The sequence below is a fragment of the Ambystoma mexicanum genome, chromosome 2p, assembly GCF_040938575.1.
Source record: "Ambystoma mexicanum isolate Mex_15411 chromosome 2p, UKY_AmexF1_1, whole genome shotgun sequence".
NCBI classification, from domain to species: Eukaryota; Metazoa; Chordata; class Amphibia; order Caudata; family Ambystomatidae; genus Ambystoma; species Ambystoma mexicanum.
Window position 1 is genome coordinate 960,193,093 of NC_090923.1, and position 21,865 is coordinate 960,214,957.

Genomic DNA, 21,865 nt, shown 5'->3' on the forward strand with positions numbered 1-21,865 from the left:
AAATTGACTTTTTGATTTTTTGTTTGTTGTTTTTTGTATTTGCCAAATCTCTAAATGTTATGTTATAAATAATCAGTGAATAGATATTGCCCTGATCTGAGGAAGGCACTAGGAGTGTGCCGAAACACGTGTTATCAAAAAAGGGCTATTAATAAACCTACTCTCACTATGACCAAGAGTCCAAGTTTTTGAAATACAATTGTGGCGCAGTAAAGAGATGTGTGCAGCCCTCGATATCTAATACTGCAAAGTGGCCTGGATAACCTGATGACCCTAGGGTTGCCCAGTGTGTGGGGCCCCAAGAGAGGATTTAAAACATTTTGTCTTATTCTGCCTTGGTTACAGGGACCTAAGACAACAAACAATTCTGCAGATTTTGAAGCACACAATATACGCTCTTATAGACCCGCTCTGTTGTTGCTTCTGTCTACGGAATCAGTATTGATTGCATGGGCCCGGTTATCTTACTTGAAAAGTGCTATGTACACTAGAAAGGGAATTTAAAAGGGATAAGATTTTGTTTTATTATTCTGCAATTTTTGATGTTAATGTATCTGTATGGTGCATACTTTTGTTATGGCAAACAGTTATATTTTTATCTTGTATCATGATGAATTTGAAGCTGTATGTTTGTGTTTGATGGATGTTTTTATATCTGAATAAACATGATGAACTGAACATAGCATTTTGTGCATGAAATTACAAGTGAATACATTATGCTCTGATGAAATGTAAAGATAACTTCAGGGTAACATAGGAAGCGGTGCCGGTTCTTTGGCTTTCAATATATTGTTCAAGCGTAGCAATGCACCATTTTAGACAGCTGCAGAAAGTTGTTTTACCAAAAGGCTTTCTGCATTCCACATGGTTCCTAGTGTGTAGGAAGCTCTGCGTCATGTCGGGTGCTCTCTTTCAGGGAGCAGGCAACTACGTGAATCCCACAAGTGCTCCTTTTTGTGGTAGGTGAAGATAAACAAATCATGAAAGAAGCAAAGCATTATTACAGCACCTCTCATTTTAGATCAATGCATTCTCCCTTTCTTTTATTCTCCCCCACACCTCAGAGCCTCACAGAGATACAAGTAGAGGTAAGCAGGGGTGCAGACGTATGATCAGGAAGTGGGGCTCAAGTGGGGAGTTAAAAGAGGGGTGAATTTGTGGAACAGGGCACAGGCTAAAGAAACGTGGCAAGCACAGGAGAGGCATGGATGGAAGGCAGACTTACACTGCTGGAAACATACATGTTCATGGCCTCATGATGGTCTGGTACATATCAGGGGTGCCAATAACAGGGAGAAGGGGGGCTGAGGCGGTGTGTGTCCCCCCTCCAGTTCTGGGGCATGCCTCTTTGCTGCTAAAACATGCCTCTTGAGCGGATTCCCCCAAGTGCGTGTCTCGTATGTGCAGACTTGTGCTTGTTTGCAGGGGAACCTCTGGCTCTGTGCAAGACTATTCTGTCAAAGGCAGAACCCCAGTGAAGTTGCCCATCTGTTTAGAGCTGTCCCCTGTTGGGCTATGCTTCATCTGGGCCCTGCCGTGCCTGCATGGTGAATGTGTGCCCAGCAAATGCTGTCTTTCTCCACTCCTGGGACAGGGTCTGCACAGGGCTTTAGGGACAGACCGCAGTTAAGGTCCATTTGGCTCCCGTGACTGGGGGAGAATTGCGTGCCCCCTGTAGTTAAGGGAACACCATCCCCCCCGCACCCCCAATGCTCATACTCTTCTGAATGCGTGCAAGGTGTTGCCTCCGAGCTAACATTGGTAGTAGAAAGCTCTCTCCAATGCTCTTTGTTAAGACATAGGTGTGCACGTATTGCCTGCACAGTAAGGTGAAGCCCCCCCTTCCTGGTCTGTAGGCACACCAGTGTGGGGGTACTGAACTAGTCACCATGTGGTCCTTGTGCGGTCGAACCCACAAAGGCGGGGGGATAGGGTCTGTGCGGCCCATCTCATGAAAGGTTAACCCTGAAAGTGTGAACCCCCTGCCAGGTGCCCATGCCCATGCCCTTGAGAACAAAGCTTTCCTTACATATGTGTTGGACTTACTCTCGCTGTGACAAAGTCCTTGCTTTCCAGAGGTGAAGGTGTCTTGAAGGTTGTCTCCATACCTGCGAGCCTGTGGAGGACGGAGTATCCGGAGACAGATACACATGAGTCGTAGGCCTGCTACTTGTGCGATCACCCTTAACAGGTCAGATAGTAACTGTGTGGGTAACATGACGAAACACTTTCTGGATAACCCACGCATCGCCCGAACCCACTGTGCCTGAGATGAAAGGTGAAAAGAATATATTTGGGTGCTTCAGCAGCACACGCTTAACTCCATACCATCTGATGCAGAGAAAGGGGCGGGCAGATGGGCAGGGCGCGTGAGGAGATGCAGCACTGGGGTGTGGCAGACGCACCTGTGTTGCGCTTACCAAAAAGTTCCAGTTGTGCTGCTTTAAAACAAGCTCAAGTCATGTCCATATGGAGAAAAGGGGAAGCAGTGTAAGAGTACAGTTACACATTTCTAACCTTCCACATGCTCTAGCTGCGGTAAGAATTTGTCCACTGAAATTGGGCTCACCATAAATCGGATAACTTGCCTATGCAGAGGATATACTTATACACAACTTAACTTGCAGTACACAAGTAAACAAGAATGGGCTGCAGCGATCAGCCAATGCTTTGAAATCTTTTTGAGAAAAATCAAAGTCACTGTAATGGGCAATGGGCACTATGGTTTGAAAAACTGGTGGTATGGGGAAAAAGGGAAAGACTGGAAAAGGTGCACTACTTGGGAGTACGAGTCAAGAAAAGGTTTTGTTGGATGCTAAAATGTTGCTTTGATTGGTGGAATTGTCTAGTTTCTGGGGAATGCAGATGCTATTTCTGTCCTTCTGCTGACTAACGTTTATGAAGCAGAAGTAGTGCCTTGCATCCCATACAGTGCTGAAGTTTGGAACATTAATATGGGCGATTAGAAAAGCCTGGAAAGAATGCTGGGACTTCATAAATCCTCTTCAACTGAAAGGATTTGCATACAAGTTGACTTGACGTTCGACAGTGCTAATTAACGGTCTGACTTAAGTGTTTTATTCATCTTTCTAAGACGTGGTAGGAAAATAATCCTGTATAGCGACCATTCAAAAGGCTTGTCCAGACAACTTGTTTGATAGTTGTAGTAAGGATGAGGAGGCAATGATATTACTCCAGCTCGTTAACACATGGGTAGGTTAAGAGTGCTATGAACTTGGCTGCACGTCAGTCGAGCTTGACAAGTGATGAGGCAGCACAAAATAAAGTGCTTATTATGAGCTTAGTGAAGCAATACGAGAAGGGACAACATGCTTCAACTATCATCTGCAACATAAATAAGAGAATTCCTGTTCCATGGGTGTCTATGCAATCTAATGCGGCAGAGAAGAGGCTGGTTCAGGATTGTTCAAGATCAAAGTAGCTGTAGGAGTTTATGTATGATTGGTCTGGAAACTCCTGCATATGTCCTGCTCACTTGTAAATTCCCGATTTCAGAGAAGTTGCTCGTCTGCTTCGATATCAAGTTAATCTCAGTAAGGGAGGCTTCTGTATGTATATCTTAGCACCAGTAGCGGGACATTAGAATCCAATCAACAATTCAGGATCCATGGCTTCTGGCCAATATTTGCTGGTGTAGGTATGTGTTCTGTAGGTTGACAGAATTCTAACATCCACTTCATTTTTTTTCATAAATCAATCTTCCAGGCTCATATTCTGTTTTTCATGCAGCTTGGGGCAATAACGATTAATATTGACCTGGAAAACTGAACTTGTTTGTCAGCATTTAGAGTGGTTTGTTTTCGGTTGTGAAACTAAGAAACTGCCCAAACAACCTACAAAATGATTACTTACTGTTGAGGTCTATGATTTGTGCAAATGGTCAGAGATATGCGGCTATTGAAAAGAAATCTCGTTATCAGAGAGTAATATTTATGAACTTAAAAATGTAATTTATGCCTGGACAGCTTGTGATGCAACTATTCGTTAGGTTATATTTTGGAATATGAAATGTGTAATGAATTGTAAACTTTTTTTGCCAAGAGCCGAATAAAGTATTCTATTGACTTTACATTTTTTACAATTTTCCCTTGGGAACAAATCTAAGTACTTGAACTTCTGGTTAAGATTGATAGCCTTTGCTAAATCATAGTCAAATATTCTTCACAGGCAAGACCTTCATATCAAAATAAGATTATCAAAAATGATAAAATAGGTAACTGTTTAAAATTTGGCAAAGTCGTACGCAGGTGGAACTTCCTTGGATTATTGCAACTGTCTCCAGAAAACCTGTGCCTCTCTCCACAAACAACTGAAAAATAACCAAGTAACTAGAACATGTGCTTCAGATCTCGTTTTAACTCCACCAAAAATAAAGGCATACTCTTGCTTGCCTCCAAAAGAGTGTTCATTCCACAGCCAACCCAAACAACAACTCAACTACAACCGTCAACACAACTTTCATCTGCAAAATCCTTGAGAAATTCATCAACCAACAGCTTCAGGGATATTTCAAAACCACCAACTTCTTCCAATAATTACAACAGTGGTTCAGGCCAATGAAAGGAACATATTTCACACTTTGCTCAATTTGAAACATGTTAAAGAACAAATGCGGACACTGACTCAACCAGGGCTACTAAACTACTGGACATTTCTGCTGTATTCAACACCATCAGACGCAAGATCCTGCTAAAAAGACAAAGACATTGGGGTAAAGATTGAAAGACACCGCAGGTAAAGATTGAAAGACACCGGGGGTAAAGATTGAAAGACACCGGGGGTAAAGATTGAAAGACACCGGGGGTAAAGATTGAAAGACACCGGGGGTAAAGATTGAAAGACACCGGGTGTAAAGATTGAAAGACACCGGGGGTAAAGATTGAAAGACACCGGGGGTAAAGATTGAAAGACACCGGGGGTAAAGGGAACTGACCTAAGCTGGATTGCTTCTTTCCTGACAGAGAACAGAAACACTCATGTCCCTTTCCAGATAACTACCTACCAACTGACGTGCGGGGACCCTCAGAGCTCCTGCCGCTTACCCATTTTCTTCAACATATACGTGGCCTTCATCCTCGATCTCATCAGTAGCACAGGCATCACATGCTTCAACTAAGCAGACAGGACTGAAATGATGTCCAAATTCGCCAAAGGCCCAACAACGGACTACCCCGACTTGAACACATGCCTTGCACACCATGGCCTATTGGATGACCTCTAACAGAGTCAAGGTAAGCCCATGCAAAACAGAAGTCACGATCTGAGTTACAACACCTCTTAAACCTGCAGCAGTCTCCTGCTGGACAAAATGGGCCTTCGCCCCCTGCCTACCTCTTTTGTGAAAAGCCTTGGAAATGTAATGGACTGCGATCTTACACCAGAGCCACGGGTTAAAATAATTGTAAGGAGAGGTTTCTTCCAACTCTACACCTTACGTCACAGCATGCCCTAGCTGACCTTCACACGCAGGATCATGGCAATCACTGCAATAGTGTTGTTAAGATTCCACTGTGCCAACAGCACAGAAGAATACCTCACCTTCAGAAAACAGGTACAAACCTCCCTTTTCAATCCTACAACCATCACCACAAAACCCCCACTAATTATTGACACACCCACACACCTCGTCTTCACCCGACAGAAGTCGCCTAATAAACTTCTGGCATCACTGAGAACCCTCAGACACTGTCCGTCTAAATCATCAGAGCAGGCTTGCCTAGATTGGACCTTATACAAGCGAAACAGATCATTAGCAGATTAAACCTGGCAGTTGACAGCACCTCTATTATCTGCACCAGCAGGCGCATAACACCTCTCAGCATGATGGCGACCAACATAAAATTCTACTCATGCTACTCATACCCAGACTATTTAACCACTTGACTAACTCACTTCCCATTAAAATGTCCCACAACCTTATATTGCACATATATATCCCCTACAGAATGCCCCCACAGGCCTAGCCAATACCAAACAAACATTTGCAAGATATGATTAAGCTCTCCTCCTTAATCCTAGTCCACTCCCATACATCAGCGGGTAACTTAACCAAAGTGTATGTAACCTCTCAAATCTCTGCCATTTTTGAACAACCTCTCTGGGTGGCTTCGCCAAACCCAGGTAAGCACACCAGCGCACAGGAACCAGGTATTTCCAACCTGCACCCATTTACACCACAGATTTCACATCTGCCCCTCGGCTATCCTAACAAATGGCAGAAGGACCATGTTACTTACTTGCATATAAAGACAATGACGTGCAAACAAACATTTTCAGTGCAGTACAAAAACTGCTCGATAGTTAACAGGCTTAAGTAGGGGTTCAACAAAAGGGTCATCATTTGCACACCAAGTATTATGTATGCAGATATGAATATGAAATCTGCAAGACATTCTTGTATTAGTCGTCCTCCTGTGGGGCCCTTTGCGCCTCACACCTCCAGTCTGACCAAGAACACAGTCAATTTAAATAAATTCTTGAACACATCGCTGAGTGCGTGATGCTGGTTGTTTGATGAGAACTTGGAAAACCTATAAACCAAGCGTTACATAATAGACAGCATTTCATAGCTTCTATGTCCAATTACGTTGCAGTCCCAGTTTAAGGGACTAGGAAGGCTGGGCAGTAGTGGCACTATAGTAAATATCAAGAGTCAAGCAAATAGGCTGCACAGAAGGGAATAGGCTGGATGAACTGAGCACTGGTATCCACAGACAAGGCTTTAAAATGAATAACCAGTGGAGATGACTACTGGAGCCTTATGATTGGGCTGAGCATTCTGCAAAGTTATAGATGCTGCCTTTAGTCTGACTGCAGAGGCAGTGACAGACTAACTTCAGTAAACATCAACGCAAAAAGATAAATATGCAGGCAACTACATTATTGAAGGTTGCCTGACCAAGAGAACAGCATAGGGAGTAGGGTTGAAATGCCTCCACACTCTTAGATTGTGAAGGATTTGATTCAGACAGGTGTGATGCCAGGGAACGAACACGAGTGGAACAATCTGTTGCATAATTAGGAAATTGGAAACGCTTGTACTTCTTTTATTTGAATGGTTGTCCAGCTCTGGTGCTACCCAAAGGTCACTGAGTGCCTTACAAAGTTCAAAAGTTCAGAAGGAGAAATAAAAATATGACATTTTCAGGACAAGATAGGAAGAAAGGAAATACAGGTGAGGGCCTGGGAGCTTAGAAACAAAGAAGACTTGTATCAAGGGCTAGTGTACCTTGCTTCATTTTAGATGTAGAAAAAAACCTTAAGTTTAAAAACTCTCCTTCCTTAACAAACGACCAGTAAGAAAGCAGAGATAGAGACTGTATACAATGGGCCACATTCCCATCTTCCATACGAACAATGTCAGAACAAATTAAAAACTCTTAGGATTAGTTTGCAAAGCTGAAAAAAAATATGCAGGCTATCAGTTTGCTAATATTATTGTTAAAATGACTAGACAGGCAGTGTCGAAAACAAATAACTGGGTATTAGTGAAGCACTTTCTCATCTCAGCATCTTAACCAGCTTGTTCAAAACTATGGCAATATCCAGAAGGTGTCTCACCCATTAGTCCCCAGGGATCCGTCATCCAGGACATGGCCATCGCTTTTGGATCCAGTTCCTGGGGGTGGACCAGTGCGGGAGTATCACCTGTGTGAGGAGTCTTCAGGGGGTGGAACACCGGATGGTGAGACGCAGAATCCCCTTCTCTGTAACACCTTTACCCCATCCTACCAGGTAGGATATTTAGGAACTCTACTTCCCACCCCCCTTTTTCAGCACAAACACTTTCTCACGGACAGCCCGCTATGAGAGAAAACAGACCAACACCCAAGCAGTATACCTGACGTGTCCCAATACAATGGTCAGGTGTACACAGGTGTACACAGGTGTGTACACACACACACACACACACACCCCCCCCCCAAGATGGCAGCTGAACGAGAGGAAAGACAGCAAAACAGAAGGGAATCACAAGGAGAGACGTTCCCTTGACCTTTTTTGACAAGGAACAGTTACTTTCCAGGACCTTGAGAATAGAAAGCATAAGACCAGGCAACCAGGCTGAAGAATGCTGCATTGTGTGTCGGAGATACCCTCCCGTGTCAATAATCAAGGCGAGGAGAAGTGCCAGCCGCTGTGGTACCGTCCTTGGCACCAAGAACAAAGCAGTGTCAGTGAATACACAGCCGGTGAGACGGATACAAGACTGGTCTGTGTTGAAACCAAGGTTGCAAGCAGCAACATAGTATGGCGAGTGCCGGAACAAACCTTGTTAAAAACACATGTGAAAGAGTAAAATTGAACTGCTGAAGTGAGCATGAACTTTAAAAGCAAGATACAATACCATTGACAGAGTGGCCCAGCACCGCGTGGGTGCTCAATCGAAGGTCTCTAAGGTATTCAGCTGAGAAGTGGCAAAAGTGAACTGAGAAAAACGTTATATCAAGAAGAGAACAAGTAATTGTGAATCTAAGTGGTCCGGCAATGGGTCAAGCAAAATCCTCTGTACAGTCGTAAGTGTTCAATTTGGATGAAGTAGAGAAATTTGGTCTGAGCCCGGCGGAGGGAGACCAATTGAAGGTTTTGTGTTCAAGTCGGTCTTAGCCCAGTGGAGGGGGACCCAGGGTGAATAGTAAATCACCCGAGAAGTTGTATATGTGAAATCCTAAGAAGAAAGGAACTTTAATGCTTGTCGTGCTGCATCAGGCGCTCTGAAATAAGAGACTTAGAATGGCAGAGACACTTTGGCACAGAAGGCCCTGATGTTGAAGTTCTTGAACTGCATCCTCATGCTAGAGAAGCCAGAACGTTTGCTAAGCTCGAGTGTGCCACCTTGCCCCGTGCTAAAAACGTGGCAAAGGGAAGCCAACGGCTTAAATATCCTGACATATCATTTCTTGAACACTTTTCTTTTGCATAATATTGTTTCCCACACTATTTGGGTTTAAAAGTAAGGATTGTCAATTAGTATAGGCCCTTTTATTTTGACAGACTCGACTAGGACTGCGTAATTATTTGATTGTCGTAGCTTGCTCCCATCTTCAGGTTTAGGATTAGATTGGCATTTTTCAAACCCAATTGAAGTTCAATAAACACCCTTGAACTGCGATCATTTGTGTCCGTCTTACTGTTTGATACCATGCCTTCCTTAGACCCATTAAACCGATAGTTTTGCAGTGACTAAAACTCAAAGCCCCATTCCTTGCTTTTTTTTTTTTTACACAGAGACTTCACCCTTACAGATCAAGGTACATTTATGGTAGAAGCTACTGAGTGTAGAGGGTGAAAAATCTAGCTCCCCAAGAAAGGAGAACCGAGGCTTGAGCCATGCTAGGAAGAAAGAGAAATCGGATGAATCATACAGAAGATTGGATATGCCAAAAAAGGGGGTAGACGGTACTGGATGGCGATGCACATAAATCAATTCCAACAAATTAAGAAGGACAGTACAGAGAGTCCCGAATCCTTGCCTTTCAAGAGGCATAGTCCGGGTGCCTTAGAGTTATATTTGTTAGCAGACCGAAAATGTACATACAAATACATATAGTACAAAAGGTAGCCTTAACTCAACTAACACACCCAGCAGGCAAGAAAGCGTAATGTTCCTTCATACCTACATTGCTCAAGATCCTATGCTGTGCGTTATATTCTGCTGCCATTAGCATTAGCCCTATACATTTGGGTTTCACAGTCTGGGAGATTAAGAATAGCTGTAGGTCTGAATTCAATCTTCTCTGAAAGATGATAAGGCTCCCTAAAGAGGTACAGCCAAGGAAGAGATATTGGGATAAAAGGGACTGTACATGGCGAACCACACAAATACAACCAGCTCATGACTTGAGAATAAGCCAATTTCAAGCAGTCTAACTCTTCGAGAAAATCCAGAGTAGCCTCCATCGAGCTTGCTCAAACCGTGCCACAAGGCGAACATGCCACTGTAATAAGTGAAAGCTAGCTCAGGCCCCATCATGGGAGAAACCCCCCATCCCCTGCACTAAACAGTCGAAATAATGCATAAATTACTCAAAGATACCCTGCCCCAAAGCCTTCTTCAAATGACTTTTCAGTGCAATCCATTTGATATAGCCGAACATTTTCCAAGCCAAGACATTGATCCACTCTAGCACACTGAATGCTGCTAAAAGAATAATGGACCCAAGCAGTAGTTGTCCCGATCTTCAAAAAGGGCAACAGAGAAGATCCGGCCAACTATCGGTCAATAGCCCTGTTAGACATAATCGGTAAGATTTGTGCAACTCTACTACTTGTGAGATTCCAAGAATGGGCTCGAGCGTCTCCCAGCACGGACCCCTTTCAAATGGGTTTCCAGAAGAATGCCAGTACGGCGGTGAACATCTTGATGCTAAACATAATAAAAGGCAACAGAATGTCAGGCGCCCCTAGAGTTTTTTTTAGCTTTTGTTGACCTGTCGCAAGCTTTCGATAAAGTCGACAGACAAAAACTCTGGACAAAACTCAGGGGGTGGAACTGCCCTCTGTCTATCCTGGAGCCGGTGATCGCTCTGCACTCGAATACCAGCTTATGTGTGCGCCTGTGCCAGCAGGGCCTCTTATCCAAAGCAATATCGTCGGAGCGTGGAGTGAAAGAAGGTTGGACTTTTGGCCCCGGCTCTTTTTAATCGCCTTTCTGGGAGACTACAAAGATTCAGAAGCCAAGATAAGATCATTCCCTCCAAAAGTGGGAAAAGGTGCTGTCTCGCCTATTTTGTATGTGGACGACCTGATCTTATTGGACCAAACCCAGATCGGCCTTCAGCGCCAGTTAAATAATCTCGCGCACTACATTGAGGAAAACAACCTCGAAATCAATAAAGCAAAAACTAAAATATTGATCCTGGAAAAACATCAGAAAAAGAAAAACGAGAGGCTACACTGGTCGCTGGACAATACCAAAATTGAAATCACCACGTCTTTCAAATACTTGGGAGTTCAAATCGACAGCTCTAGGAAAGAGACGAAAATGCAACAGGCACTCTGGGAAAAAACAAAACTTAACAGCCCAAACTAGAGTTGTCGATAAAAAGTATGGAAAATGTTCGCTAGTCCGAGCAATTCAGTTTTACAAGGCTAAAGTTGTTCTCACTGGTCTACGGGATGAACGCAACCCCGACTATTCCTGCTTCATTATGGCCAAAATTAGAAGGCTACTCAGTCCTTGGGGTGCCAAAATCTACCTTGATTGCTGCAATTAGAAGAGAATTAGGTCTACTGTCCCTGGCTGCAACAGCTCAGCAAAGTACCATGCAACTATTCAGGAAAACCCAGATGCCAGACAGTCTTCCTATTTACCAGCTGATTGCAGAAGAAACAGTGGCCATAGCAACTTGCTAAACGAGTGGGCAAAAGCTCAAAGAAGCAAACTGTGTAAGATAGCTTGCACCGAGGAAGACTTGCTATACAATCCACAAAGAGTAAAAACAAAAATGGAAAACCAGGACTGGATTGTAACCAACACCAAAGCAGCATCCAACAAACTGCTAACCCATCTTCCAACGACCTTCAACAAATTAAAAGAGCCTCTGGCATACTGTGCCAAATTTCCAGACAAATCTATCAGAAAAATGTTCATGAAAGCACGTCTAAACCTGCTGCCAACATAGGAAATTTTGACCATCAGGGCGGCTAGTGATGCCAACAAATGCAGACTGTGACGATATACATCAACCGGAAACGATCAGACACCTCTTAATGGTATGCCCTCAAATGAGGCAGGAAAGAGTCGCCTATCTGACACCACTCTTTGCAGATTCGTCCCTTAATGAAGAGGACGTATGGTGGAACTGCTTGATTTCGGGCGATCAAACGAGACGGACAATTGCGACTGCAAAACTTTTGGAAATCGCCATGAATAAGATAAAATCTCATTTAGAGCTGTCGGCATACCTCCCCGAACATACTTCGGACTAGGTGTTAACGTGGCGCCATCTAGGACAGCTTGAATTACATGCTACAGCGGACTCATATTTTCGCCCTTATCTGTAATCCCTCACTTGTGATTTTTCTACTGCTTCGCAGACCTTGTAAAAATATTATTGATTATACACAAGTAATAATAAAAATAAAAATAAATGAAAAAGCAAAATCACTGACATCCTAGCACCTGAAGTTACTTCATGTTCGATGCTCACATACTCAGTGAAACTAGGGGTGGTTTATCTCTTACAAAAACTGCATTGGCTGATGGGCAAGGGGCACTTCCATTTTCTCCGAATTAGATTTTCTTAATACTAAAATCCACCTCTCAAAACCATTTACATCCACACCATTTTCAAACCACCGAAATTGAAGAAAGACTACAGGCTAAACAAAAAGCTTGCATGCAAAAATATCCTCTTTGAAAACTTTATACAGGCTAGGGAAATCACAAAAATGCTTTAACGATCTGTATAAGTTATCTATGTGTGCTAGTGGTACAATTACACCTTGGAGCCACTGCCAAACATGTCCTTAACATAGGGCAAGGTTGCACATGAACGCGCATAAAACCAAAAACACAGGTACAGACAGATGAAGTAATAGTGGAAGATAAGTAATTGGTTAATGTTTAATTAGCACCAGTAATTGTGGGGACAGATGGCAATGTACAAGCTAAAAGGAATGGGATAGTTTGGGCAGGTCCAAGGGGTCAGAGTGAGCTGGGGAAGAAAGGTTGCAAAAGGGGAAGAAATTGGACACCAAAAGTTTAGTCTGCTTTCTCTAGGTAAGATTTCTGCAGGACACAGCTTTATTCCATCACGAAAACCAGTTCAGTCATTAAAAAGACATTGCTGAATACCTCTGCTTTCACCATTTTCCTGCAGGTGAGGTTGCCAATTGATTTCTCATTCCTGGGTTGTGGGCGTTCCGTGGTTTGGGTATTTTTAATTAAAATCTTGCGTTTACAGGCAGCCAATGTAGTGCTACATGGGCGGGATTGACCTGGTCATGTGTCATCAGGTTGAGCCTCGCTGTCTGCTTCTACACTGTGTTGTAATTTGGTATGCCCCAGCCTCCCTAGGTAACAGACCAGTTACTAAATTAAGCCGAGCAATTACCACAGATCTGGCAACCTGTACCAGGTGGTCCCTTTAATGGTGAAATAACATATTTCAGAGTAGAGATTGCTGGAAAAGTGTTCTGTTTAACATTGATCTATCTATGATGAGAATCCCAAATTAATTTACCTTGAATGACAGCGAGGGTGATGCTCCTGTGGAGGTAAGCCATTTGAAAGGTAATTATTTGCTTATCACAAGTATCTCAGATTTGAACCCCCTTAGGGTTCATCCAGAAAAAGCTTTGAAACAGTTTACAAAAGTTGGTGTAGTTCACCCATTCCTTGTTTTTCTGAATGTGGATTGGTATCATCTGCATACATCTGGAGCTCCAGCTGGTGCATCTCCATTAGTTAACCCAGTGGACACCTGTATAAAATAAACAGGAGTAAAGTGTTCTCCCGGCATGTGTTGCTCTAACAGTGCATCCTCAAACGATAGTCTTATCGACGGATCTACGTGAAATGTTTGAGTGTCAAAAGCGGAAATGAACGAAGTGAATTTCTTCGTATCGCTGAAAAAAGTCGAATTCAGCCTTTTAATAAATGAACATGTTATAGCATTATGAAGGTATACAACAATATTGCCCCACTTCCATTGGCAAATAATGTCAGGTGGAGATGGGTTGGGGTTACTAAGTACCAATCCATTAAAAAATTAAATGTGCTTGCCACCACGAAATATGACGGATGCAATACTTTGGAATACTGATTAACAAAGAGAGGCTCTTGGGACTAAGATCGGAGGTAAAATTACAAATCCGCTACTGATCGAAGGGAACATTTGGAAGTATGATGCAGATAGCACAACAAAAATAAAATGTTTAAAAAAAATAAAATAAAATGTTTAAAAAAAAACTTCGCGATAGAGGAAGGAACAACAGCAGTACACACGGAGTTAAAGGAGTTAAAGGAGAGTTCCGGGACTTTTTTTTTATTGTCCCTACGGTTCAGCCATGTGTTTTTAAGCATAACTCGGTAGATCGTAGAAAACTTTCCTATGGACCTTACCCGACTTTTCGTCCATTAACTCACTCGAAATCAGCCGCCATTTTCTGATAATTCTATCACTTGCCGCATCGCCCTGGCTCACCTGCTTTTGCGGCACTAAATCAAATCCCCTGCCCCTGAAACAGACTTTATCAAAACATTCATATTCCCCGCCTCTATCAGTGACGTGACTGTGCGCCCAGGCGTCTTCTACGCGACTCCACACAGAACCCGGAAATCAACACAGATCAGCTCACACAACACAGCGCGCCACAATTCGCAATATGAAACTGTACTTTTAAATCAAACCGCAAGATTGTAAATTTGGTAAAGTACATTTATTTGACATCAAATGTTTAGAGAATATTCAGCGATTTTCTTTTTTATTTGCTCACGTTCCAAAAAGTTTGTTTTGAGGCACGCAATGTTCCTTTGCTGTACACAGGGTCTTAGATCATCTCACAATACAGCGCCACAATTCGGAATATGAAACTGTGGTTTAAAAGCAAACTGCAAGATTGTACATTTGGCAAAGTACATTTATTGGACATCAAATGTTTAGAGAATATTCAGCGATTTTCATTTTTATTTGCTCTCGATCCAAAATAGTTCGTCTTGAGGCAAGCGATGTTCGTGTGCAGTAAACAGGGTGTTGGTTTACGATAAAATAAGCTCTTTGGTCGCACTGATAATCGCATGGCTGTTCCAACAACGAGGCACTAGGCCACCACAACGGTCTGTATGTTGCATCTAGCCGTTAGTACCGCGTAAGGGCATACTTGCACTTGGCGATCGTCCCATAAAATGGTCAGGGTGGTAACGTTGTTCACGCAGAGAAGCAACTGGCGATTAAAAAAGCCGTCCGCCGGTGTCTGGTACTCGTGACACATGCAGTAATGCATGATGTACCTGTTTGAAAAACAAACAATGAAATTAGTCTCACCATCAGATCTTTATTAAAATTATTCATTTTATATATTCGGTCGGGAAATTATTTCATAGCTAGGACAGTGCAACTGGGTTTTAAACGTCAAGGGGGGGCTGTAGGATACTGAGACAGTCCCTCAGTGCAGGGATTGACAGGGAGTGCAGGTGGAGAGTGGAAGGGCCCAGGACCGAGATCGCAGACAGTGGACCAGTTGTAGCAGGGGAGAGGGAGAGAGAAAGCAGAAGCAAAGGTTTTGAGGTGCTTCCGTAAAAGTAGACGGTTCTCCCCAAGATAGTGCGCGGTACAAAACAATATGCCACATAGAACGAACAAGTACAACTTAACCCGTCTTTAAAGCTACTGTATAGTAATTAAATTGCGGTATAAACTATACACGTTATTCACATGCGGATAAGTATTTGAATAACTTTAAAAAAATAGAAAAATAATTTGACTAAACTCAGAACATGTGACTAGTTCCTTGCATGTACTGTCTTGAACGAAAAGAAATTGGACGCAAAATGAGTATGGTACATGGCCTTACCTTGACGAGCAAACAGATGCAGGGATCAGAGTAGTTTCTTGTCGTTCACAGGTTGCAAACTGACGAGTTTCCTCGAAGTGGTCACGGAAGTTCACCGAGACGAAGAGCAGATAACCAGCACCTTCACGGGTTGACTAGCAAAGTGCAAAGAAGTTCTCATTAGAAATATGAAGTGGGTTATAAAGAATTCGAAACAGGGGTGTGTTTGTGAATGAATGACGTGTATATGTCGTGGCATTATGCGGTTTGCAGGGGGCCGTCCAGCGTGAGGGGGGATGCTTGGCAGGAGACACGGGGTCTGGCGGTAGACATGGGAACAACAACCCATGCTCTATAGACCACTTTGAAGTGTACATGGTCTTTGGCACCTCTTGGCCTTTATCGCTCCCTGACAGCTCCACTTGCCAGCACAAGTACCCCGGTGCGAACTGCCTTTGATAGGGCGGGGGGTGGATTGGGGCGGTGGTCCTGCAGACAAGACACAGGAAGACTCGTGAATGGAGACACACTTATGTGGATTGCAGGGGGCCGTCCAGCGTGAGGGGGGATGCTTGGCAGGAGACACGGGGTCTGGCGGTAGACATGGGAACAACAACCCATGCTCTATAGACCACTTTGAAGTGTACATGGTCTTTGGCACCTCTTGGCCTTTATCGCTCCCTGACAGCTCCACTTGCCAGCACAAGTACCCCGGTGCGAACTGCCTTTGATAGGGCGGGGGGTGGATTGGGGCGGTGGTCCTGCAGACAAGACACAGGAAGACTCGTGAATGGAGACACACTTATGTGGATTGCAGGGGGCCGTCCAGCGTGAGGGGGGATGCTGGCCGGAGACATGTGGTGTGACAAGACAAGGCACAGGAAGACTATTCAATGGAGACACACTAGATTAATTTAAAAAATCAAAACAACCATTGTTAAAATATATGTTGGGTTTTATTTTAGATCTTAATTTCAATTGAACATAAATAATAAACATTACACATTGTAAAGTTGCGGTTGCAGCACATCCAGGGAAAATCCGCGGTATTGTCCACTGTCGCTGGGGAAATGTTGTCTAATGGCAAGTACCGCACAGGCAGGTATTACTCTCCGAACGCGGTGTCCGAGCCTCCCGTGAAGCCACCAAGTGAAGCAACGATAGGCCACCAGCCTGTACCACCTGTGAAAATGAAAGATGCAAACTGTATTAAAATGACAACTTTCTTATCACTGTCGATTCAGGTAAAAAATGTCATTTTGCTTTGAAAAAAATTCTATCTAGAAAATGCACAACATGGAACCAATTTACATGCATTCGAATGATGAGACGACCATGAAATAGTAGTGGCATCACTGACATCACAACCAGAGTATACTTACTCGTTACTCGGATTACGCGGACGAACAGTGCCGCAAAGTTCGTGCATAAGCACCATCATCATCCTCAACACGGTCCGTGAGAGGCAGGCTTCCCTGAACTCTGGCAGCTCGGTGATGCATTGCGGACTTGGCTCGCCTTCCGAAATGTAGGCCAAGCACCCGGAATTTTCACGGCAGCAGCAGTTCTCCTCCTCAGTTGGCATTAGCTCGCACCGATTGCACGTGCACCAGGTGGAGACGCCGTCCATGCGACATGGTCCAGGCTCTTCATCCGTTGACTGGTCCTCCCAACTGCCGTCCGAATCCCCATCGTTTTCGCGTGCTTGCCTTTCCAGTAGTTCTTCCTCTGTGTACTCGGGCTCGTACATATACGGCATTATTGTAGCCATTGTGTGGTAAAGAAAGTAAAATAATTTATAGCGGTGGTACTGCTATCTGTTCACACGGGCTACAATCAACGAAGGTAGCTGACCAGAGCACAGAAACGAGTCACAGAATACTCAAAGTAACACACAGAGAGTAATGGAATCGAAAATCTGCTGCTGTGTGTTGTGAAACGGTGTGTTTATACTTATTGAGGAAAGAGGCGTCCTGCCATTTCCATGGCGACACTTCATTAGCTGAGGCGCAGCGATTGTTGACACGAAATGTGCTTTGGCGTTGGGAAATGGGCGGTACGCGTCTGCTGATGTCAGGCTCAGGGGCGGGGGGATTTGATTTAGTGCCGCAAAAGCAGGTGAGCCAGGGCGATGGGGGGAAATGATAGGATTATCAGAAAATGGCGGCTGATTTCGAGTGCGTTAATGGACGAAAAGTCGGGTAAGGTCCATAGGAAAGTTTTCTACGATCTACCGAGTTATGCTTAAAAACACATGGCCGAACCGTAGGGACAATAAAAAAAAAGTCCCGGAACTCTCCTTTAAGAAACACGGCAAGCAGAAATGTAAACAAATACTCGACAATGAAAACCCTCGCTTTATGTTTGACGGGGATGTTTAGTTTCACAGTAAAAGCAAATGTAAAGTAAATGGGTGAATGCATGCAATTTAAAAAGGTTGGCTGCAAATAACGTTAAAAAAATAATGCTTTGTCAGTGACGCTTAACGCGGGTGGCTGTTTAATTTCAAGGTGCCTGCAAGTATAGAATGATCCGGAGGTCAGGTAATGTTGGCTGTAAATCACGATCATTAAATATGCGCGAAACGCACGATAATGCAAAATAATGCTTTATGAATTACGCTTAACATGGGTGGCTGTTTAGTTTGTGCGAGCGAATATAAAATATACTCGCGAACGTGTGAAACGGCAAATTAATGCTTTGAGAGAAACGCAGGAAATGTTCGACATTTTTGGAAATACGTAATTTTAGTATGGTCAAAAGTAAAAAAAAAAGACCACACGAACTTATATTTGACATTTCCTTATAGACAACCAGCAAGCGAGAATCAATGATAAAGATATTCAATACCAAAGGGCAAGAAATCAAGGGAAATCAATCAAGCCACAAATGTGGCTGGATTAATACTTTACAATTGCTATGCAAATTTCTCCCAAGCCATTTGTCAGACCACAAATCCATAATAGAAATATCTTCAGAAGGAAAACACAGAAACGTAACTTCTTTTCGTAAGAGATCAATCATAGCAATGATAAAACGGACACTTGACTGAAAAACTGTCCTTGTTCATAGTGCGTAGGGCGATGAACTATCATTAATCTAAAAGTAACACGTTGCTTTCAGAGCTTACTTTCACCTAATTTGCAACAAAGGTTTTAGAAAGGTATTGATGTTAATGCTCCCAGGTGTACTTCTAGATGTACACAACTCTAGTGTTTGGTCACATCACTTCAAGAAAACGCTGCTTTATCATATGACCCTTATCAAATGCCTTTCACACGGTCACTAATTTTCATAGGTAGCAGAAACAAAGGTTTGTTGCTCTTCAACGGGCCAAATACATCAGAGATGAACATTTCCTTACCCACTTCCAATAAGGATTTCTTGATACCACTATGATCACAGTTCAACATGACACCTGCTATATTCGGTACGACATCTATATTCTACTGCACTCAACCGTAAAGATCAGAGGAGACTATTGCATGTACAAGAACAGAAGTTTGGGCTTTAGCGGTAATGTGCTTACAAACAGGCACGCTAGTAAGGATTGGTCACAACACTTCAGAAAACTACAAAAAGGTAAATGCAGAGTTCTCCAGGGAGCTTCACAGAGCTATTGTGAATCTTCCTAAACAGTTCAGGAAATGCAATTCAGCAGCATGCGTAGGATACCCAACTGCAGCTTAGAAGATAGAGCATCAATGACATTGTATTCCGCCATGCCCCTGCTGCCACACTTACACCTTAAAGACCACAAATGTACTAAAGATGAATACACACAAAAATCGCTTCTCCATTGGACTTTCAAAATACAGCAAAGTCAACGGAATCTGGAAGAATTAACTTTCTTCGAATTACTTTCTGGGTTTACTCTTTCTGAATTAAAAGTCAAATCGCAGAGTTGAATCACTCAAGGATGGCCCACATCAAACATCTGCCTCCAGCCTGTAAACTTCACACAACAGTTAAACCATTAGTTAGCTCTTGGCTGGACTTTGGCTTAGTATGCTGCATTGCACTCTGCTGCCAGACATCCCCTTGGATAAAGAACATGTGATCATATAACAGTAACCAAAGAGCCCCACTGTCTGCACCAAAAGTCAGGACTACAGTCCGGATAACAGTCAAACAAGCCTGTCTAAACTTCAACGGTCGGAGGCAAAATAAATCAATGATTCTACATGTCCAATCTTCTAAAGATAGCTTGAATTTTAAAGATCTCCAAAGCATACCTGTTAGGGAGGTTTATCCACAGCCCTCTGGTGAGGGATATGAAGAGACCTATATTAAGTGGAAAACACAGTGTCCACCAACTTAAACCAAACCACTCAGAGCAGTCAGAATGTATTATTAGGCGGCGATGCCTCGGCACCAAAGTACAATTAAATCCCAGACACATCAATAAAAACACACCACACAAAATACACTGTAATCTTATATTACACTATCACTATAGCATAAAGCATTGTTAAGTTTAAGACAATTTATCTCTCATGACAAGGTCAGTATTCTGACCTTGTCAAAAGGGGGTGGTAACACCTCTCAGCTTCGGGTGGGAAGCCTACCAGGTAGTAATCAAGTGCCAGTACTACCCCCAGATGGGGGGCAGTGGCAGTTAAAGGAGATCCCAGATGCTGCCCACACCCCTGAAGAGGCAGCTTATATCTGGGCAGTACTCTGTTGCATCACACCATATCTCTTAAGAAAAACGCTCACAGATTTTCTATTTTGTTCCTAGATCCAATGTACAAGACCTGATTAATGGGAGAAAGCAGAAGAGAAAGAACGACCATCCAGCCTGCCACGCTACAGAAACCTGAACTCAGCAGAGAGTGAAGCCCTTTAACATCCCATGCCAAACGTGACCCTGCATCTGGGACCAGCGAAAGGGGAGAAAGGCAGCAAGGGCCTTCAGGGCCTGCTCAGCTGGGGAACATCCTGCAAACCGCTCTGGCAAGGTGGCAGGCCCCCAACATGAGCTTGGACATTGCACGTCCTGATCCGCCGTCACCAATCCACAGTGGCTCACATTGGGAAAAGGTGGCTGGGTTTAAGCAAATATTTAAAAACATTTCTGTATGGAACACCTACCCGGAGGGGAAGACCGGGCTAGACGCCAATCAGGGCAAAGGGAGGGGGTTAAAAGAACCCAGAGGAAGCAGGAATATTTTTAGGTTGCTCGGGGGAGGTCAGCGGAGGAGGTGGCAGACCAAGAGACCAGCAGGAAGAAGGAAGGAGAAGGAGGGTGTGGAGGTGATCTTTGGAGCAGGTGAGATATTGGTTAGTGAGTGTGTGTGTGAATGGTTAAAGAGTGGTTAGGAGAGGGAGTGTAGTGAGTGAATGTGAAGTTACCTCCCCCTGGTAGTCCTCCCTCGCATATCCACCCCCAGGGTCAGGATCCGGTAGCTTCAGCCTTTCCCTGCCCACCTGGGTGGTGGCATTGCCAGGGAAAGGGGTGAGGATACCCTCAGGTTCCTCACAATCTGCAGTGTGCTGGGACTCACTGTCACGCTCACCTGGTCTCCACGGGGGCGTAGCACGTAGTCGTATGACCGATATCTGTACTGGCGTAGATGTTGGCTAATGAGTGGATTGGATTGGTCCCACTTCCTGCAACCTCCTGATGCCCAACTCCTCTCCTGCTCACCTTTGAGTTTGGTGAGGTTGGCTCTCCGTCCTGCTTGACCTTCAGCAGGGGCGCAGTATACTCAGTCTTTCTCTGGGCACAGTTACTTCACTGTTCCGGAGTGTCTGTTGCTGTGTTTCGGGAATGCTTGGATTGATCAGGTAAGTCTCTATCCCAATGACAGCTTGGTATAGATGCTCAAAGTCTTATTGTTCCAAGGTTTAAACATGTTTTGTCTTTCTTGCAGACACGGTTTCGTACGGAAGGTTAGAAGAAGAATTGACTCTGCTAGGATGCTGAACTGGTTGCCTCCAGGCGAGTATTAGCGCGGATGAGTGGCGCTGGATGGCTGAACAATTGTTCGTTTTTGTATTGTGCGCGACTAACCTGCTGTTTTCTGTTCCCTTTCTGCAGGTGCGGCATGGCCCCAAGATAAAGAATGGCAATACCGCTCCGAAGTAACCTGGAGGAATGCAGAATCCCGGGCGAGTATTGGAAGCCTGCGCAGAAGTGCTTTCCCAACAGGGGCGGTGGTCGAAAGACCAGCTGGAAACGAGACCGATGGACGGAATTGCAGGTAAGGCCTTTGTCACTGTAGTAACACCTGTTATTCTCCTTTTCTTCTTCCAGGCACTGATGGATGGAAATCTCAGACGGGCGTAGCTGTAGAAACTCAAGGACAGAGCAGACACGGTGAGCGTTACGCTGCAGGAGTGCAGA

The 21,865-nt window shown here is 44.0% G+C and overlaps 1 protein-coding gene and 1 long non-coding RNA gene across 2 annotated transcripts in view; both read right to left on the reverse strand.

Annotated features, from left to right (window-relative positions):
• ATG2A (autophagy related 2A) overlaps nucleotides 1-21,865 on the reverse strand; it is a 2,105,371-nt gene that overhangs the window by 1,920,934 nt on the left and 162,572 nt on the right. The gene's annotated exons all lie outside the window — the stretch shown is intronic.
• LOC138565973 (uncharacterized) lies at nucleotides 14,442-18,251 on the reverse strand. The gene is made up of 3 exons (XR_011301750.1): nucleotides 16,519-18,251; nucleotides 15,538-15,671; nucleotides 14,442-14,974 (listed from the first exon to the last, which is right to left on the reverse strand). It is a non-coding gene; the product is annotated as an uncharacterized lncRNA (long non-coding RNA).